Source organism: Colobus angolensis, unplaced genomic scaffold (assembly GCF_000951035.1).
Source record: "Colobus angolensis palliatus isolate OR3802 unplaced genomic scaffold, Cang.pa_1.0 Scaffold36, whole genome shotgun sequence".
Classification (NCBI taxonomy): Eukaryota; Metazoa; Chordata; class Mammalia; order Primates; family Cercopithecidae; genus Colobus; species Colobus angolensis.
The window spans coordinates 4,779,315-4,783,983 of record NW_012116932.1 but is presented as its reverse complement, the minus strand read 5'-3'; positions in this window follow the sequence as shown (position 1 = coordinate 4,783,983).

Here is a 4,669-nt window from a genome sequence, read left to right as displayed (position 1 = left end):
AAAAAAAAAAAAAAAAAAAGAAAGAAAGTAACATTGAAAACTGCAAAAATTGACCCAGGAAAAGGAAAACTGAATAAAAATTATCAACTCAAATTAAGTCTGGCAAAATCACATCAGTATGCAGTAAAATTTCCTTATTTACTAAAAAAAATTAATGGAAGAATCAAGTATTCTTTAATAAGTAAACTCAAGAAAATTAGACTGTGAAAATCAAGGCTGCATCCACAAAATAGATAAAATAGATAAATTAATAGAAAATCATGAGCTGTAATTGGTAAAATTTGAAATGACTCAAATCTGTACGGTGAAATTTGTACAAAAATACTAAATTCTGAAAGTTTTCTGTACAGAAAATAGATTGCATTACTAGAAAATGGATCAAAGAATTAAATTAGCTAGGTGCAATTATTTTCCAAGTCCTGCTAACAAATTTGAAGGTAAAATTTTCGGATATTGAATGACTCTTTACAAAAAAAAGTTACTTGAGTATATACTTCCAAACAATGAAAAGAGAATTCAGAAAACAGGATGCATGGAATCCAAGACATTGTGTCCTTAATCCAAGAGTACAATAAAATATTTCCAGTCAACCACACATCAATAGGCTTAAGAAGTAATTGTTCAACCACCATGGCACATGTATACCTATGTAACAAACCTGCACGTTCTGCACATATATCCCAGAACTTAAAGTTAATTTAAAAAAAAAAAAAAAGCTGTATGTTGGGGATCTTGGCCAGGCATGGTGGCTCACACCTGTAATCCCAGCACTTTGGGAGGCCGAGGAGGACAGATCACAAGGTCAGGAGTTCGAGACCAGCCTGGCCAACATGGTGAAACCCCGTCTTTACTAAAAATACAAAAATTAGCTGGGTGTGGTAGTGTGTGCCTGTAACCCAGCTACTCAGGAGGCTGAGGCAGCAGAATCACTTGAACCCTGGAGATGGAGGTTTCCATGAGCCAAGATTGTGCCATTGCACTCCAGCCTGGGTGACAGAGGGAGACTCTGTCTCAAAAAAAAAAAAGAAGAAGAAGAAGAAGAAGAACAAGCAATTGCTCCAACTGGATAGAAAAGTCAGAGAATCCTGGGAAAAATGTTTAAACTATAAAGAAAATTTTAAGTAACAAAAAATATGTTTAAGAAAATGATTTTCCACATGTTAAAAGAAAGGCAATGAGAAATTCCATCAAAATAAGACATACTTCAAAAGTCATGGTTTATAGATAAAGCCAACTAAATGATTTGAGCCCTTATACCCTGCCATTTTGACAGGAACCTTGGTAAGGACCATCCTTCTGTATAATAGGAAAAATGAGAGCATTCATTTGACCTTGACATTGAATGTGCAGCAGACAGTCAGTAACACCAGAGTCCATCCTTTTACCTTCATTATGGGTCCAAATATAGTACAGTTCTTGCTTTTGGAGAATAGTAACTACAAAATTATTATATAATTCAGGTTATCTATTAGTTTTTAATTTTCACAATCATCATAAAGATAAAGCAGAATTAATATAATTATAGAGTAGAATACAAATGCTATAAATGTTATAAAATTTTACTGCAAGCTGAAGTTGGAGAGAAAAAGTGAAGGGAAGATTAAGGATACCAATTTTCTCACCTTAAACATTTAGAGAGTCAAGGCACTCTATGAAAGGTTGGTCAAGCCATACAAAAATAAGTTTATTCCTTAAAATTACACAGATAAGTACAAAACCGGCCGGGCGCGGTGGCTCACACCTGTAATCCCAGCACTTTGGGAGGCCAAGGTGGGTGGATCACCTGAGGTCGGGAGTTCAAGACCAGCCTGACCAACATGGAGAAACCCCGTCTCTACTAAAAATACAAAATTAGCCAGGCATGGTGCCGCATGCCTGTAATCCCAGCTACTCGGGAGGCTGAGGCAGGAGAATCGCTTGAACACAGGAGGCAGACGTTGCGGTGAGCCGAGATAGCGCCATTGCACTCCAGCCTGGGCAAAAAGAGCGAAACTCGGTCTCAAAAAAAAAAAAAAAAGATAAGTACAAAACCAAATTTTAAATACAAATAACAAAAACTGAAAGAATCATGGGGAGCCCAGAACGATTGCCGTCAATAAGCTAAATTCCCCATCTCCCATTGGGACAATTCAAAAACTTCTACTCAAACTTGATAAATCAAGAAATAGCAGTATAAGCTAATTTAAAGTTAGAGAGACCGTCCACAAATATATACAATGATTATTTTGTCAGTTGAAAATAAAATAGTCCCTAGGCATAGTAGTCCAAAGAAAAAAATAAAATAAAACTTTAAAAACATTAAATAAAGAAAGGGAGACAATGAGCAGAATTAAAAACTAAAATGGTTAGAAGTGGGACTGAGCATAGAGGTGAAAGTGGAGACATTTTACTTTTCATGTTATATCCTTCTCAACATTTTCTCCTCTTAAGCTACTTGAATTATGTGCTTGTGTTACTTTTATAGGTTGCAAAAGGATTGTGAAAACCCTTCAAGGGATCAAAAAGTCTTCTGATTCAAACTAGAGAGACGAGATATCAAGCACAACGACAGACTCCCAATCCCCTGGGGCCATGGAGGAAACAAGCAGAATCTCAACTTGCATGCAGTCTTAAACTGGGAGGCCGGCCACATGCAGGTTACCACTTGATGTAGGGAATGACAGAGCCTGGGAGAGCAGTGAGGAGCCCCTGCAAGACCTTGATGAGCCACGGGGCCTATTTTGCAGGGTGGCCAGGGCTGCCTGTCACAGGGAACTCTGCAACCGCTCTTCTGAGGACTGGCCCACTCCTGACGAATAGACAGAAAGCAAACACTCACCTAGGAGAGAGGACTAAGACCTCACTTTCCAAAGCTGCAAGCTTTATAGAAGTATTTAGACCTGACCTCCCATGGTTCATTCATTCATGTGCTGGGCACTGGGGATGCAAAGGGATGTAAAACACCAGCCTTCCAGGGTCTTCCAATCTGTGGGGACCAGGTGAAGAAATGACGGAGGATAAAACCACGCCATGTGTACGGCTGCACCAGAGGCAGTCGTCTGGCACTGTGGGAGCCCTAAGGGGGGCATGGTGAGGAGGAATCAGAAGTCATTTAGCTGGGAGGAGAGAGGGAGGTGTTCTGGACAACAAGCAACATAGTGTGAAAACACTGAGGGTTGCACACCGACTCTTGGCTCTTATTTATGAATTCGCCTGTAGTTATAAAAGTCATGTAGCCTCACTGTGCCCTCCAGCTCAGTCTCCATCCTTCCCCACCCTGTTCAGTGATGCAAAGCTGACCCACATGTAGCCCCCCATGGGATCTCTCACACTCTGGCTTATGGCTGGGTTTGGTTGGTGAGAGGCATCCAGCAAGTGATCCAGAATATGATGGGAAAGCGAGGGCAGGGATTTCTCCCCCAGCTTTCCCCTGATGGTGGCCATGGGCCACAACGCTGTGAGGTGCCCATCTACAGGGCTCACACCTCCCTTCCCTTGCCTCTTCTGATGTGGGGTGTAATGGCACCTCACTCTCACCAACCTGAGAAATGCACCATCACCTGCTTCTGTTACGGTACTCTGCCCACACCTTTGTAAAAAGTCCCTTTAATAAAATATCCTCACAATGTCCAATCTGAACGTGCTGTTTCCTGCTGGGGCTCTGGCTGATAGAGTCATTCACTAAATACAATTTAGAAACCAAGAAAAGGAAATTATTACTCACAAGCCATAGCCATCTAATACATGCAAGTTTTAACATTTTGGTGTATCTCTTTGAAGTAGTCTTTTTGTCCATATATTTCACATGACTATCATTGTCCTGTATAACAATTTTAAATGGTGACTTTTTCACTAAACCCTATAACAAAAACATTTTCATAAAGAAAGCTACCATTTCACCGTGTCTATGCTGTTCCAGGTGAAATCTGGGGTGTGTTAGCTAACTTACATTATCTCATTTAACCCTCAAAACAATTTTATGAGATAAATATTATTCTTGGGGATTTCTGAAAGAAACATTCATCTAGAATTAAGGTGGATTATTTGTGGCCTTCTCTTTAAGGTCAGAGTCTTTAACCTTATATCTTCCTTGCCTGATGTTTCTAGCTTTCTCTTTCAGCAAAGAGCAAACTGACGCCCTGATTCTCATATTTTATCCTAACCAGTAAGGGAAATTGCAAGATGTTTGCAACTGCTTATGTGGAACACTTCAGCATAGATGTGGTTCACACAATCTGGAATGCCAGAGGTCCACGCTGAGGTTAGTAAGAGTTATTAATTATGGGCTAAACAAAGGGGCAAATGCTTTAAATGGATTATCTTTCAGAATTTCCCCAGAAATCTACAAGGTAGGCATGATTACATCATTCCCATTTTGCAGAAGACATTAGGTCTTACAGAAATTGAGAAAACTTGCCTATGCTCACATGAATAAGTGCTGGAAAATCTCAAGCTGAAACAATCCCATTCCAGGCCTTGTATTCTTAGCCACCATGCAATTCCACCTACGTGCCTAGTTCTTCATACTTAAAACTAAGATATCCCCAAGGAGATGGGAGAAAGGAGGCAAGAGAAGAAAGCCTCACAAACTTCTAACTAGGCTGATCTGCGTCTATGGCAGCCTCACTATGTGTGACGTGGCCTCCCAGGACCTCAGCCCGCTGCCACCTCCTCATTCACATGTCAGTCC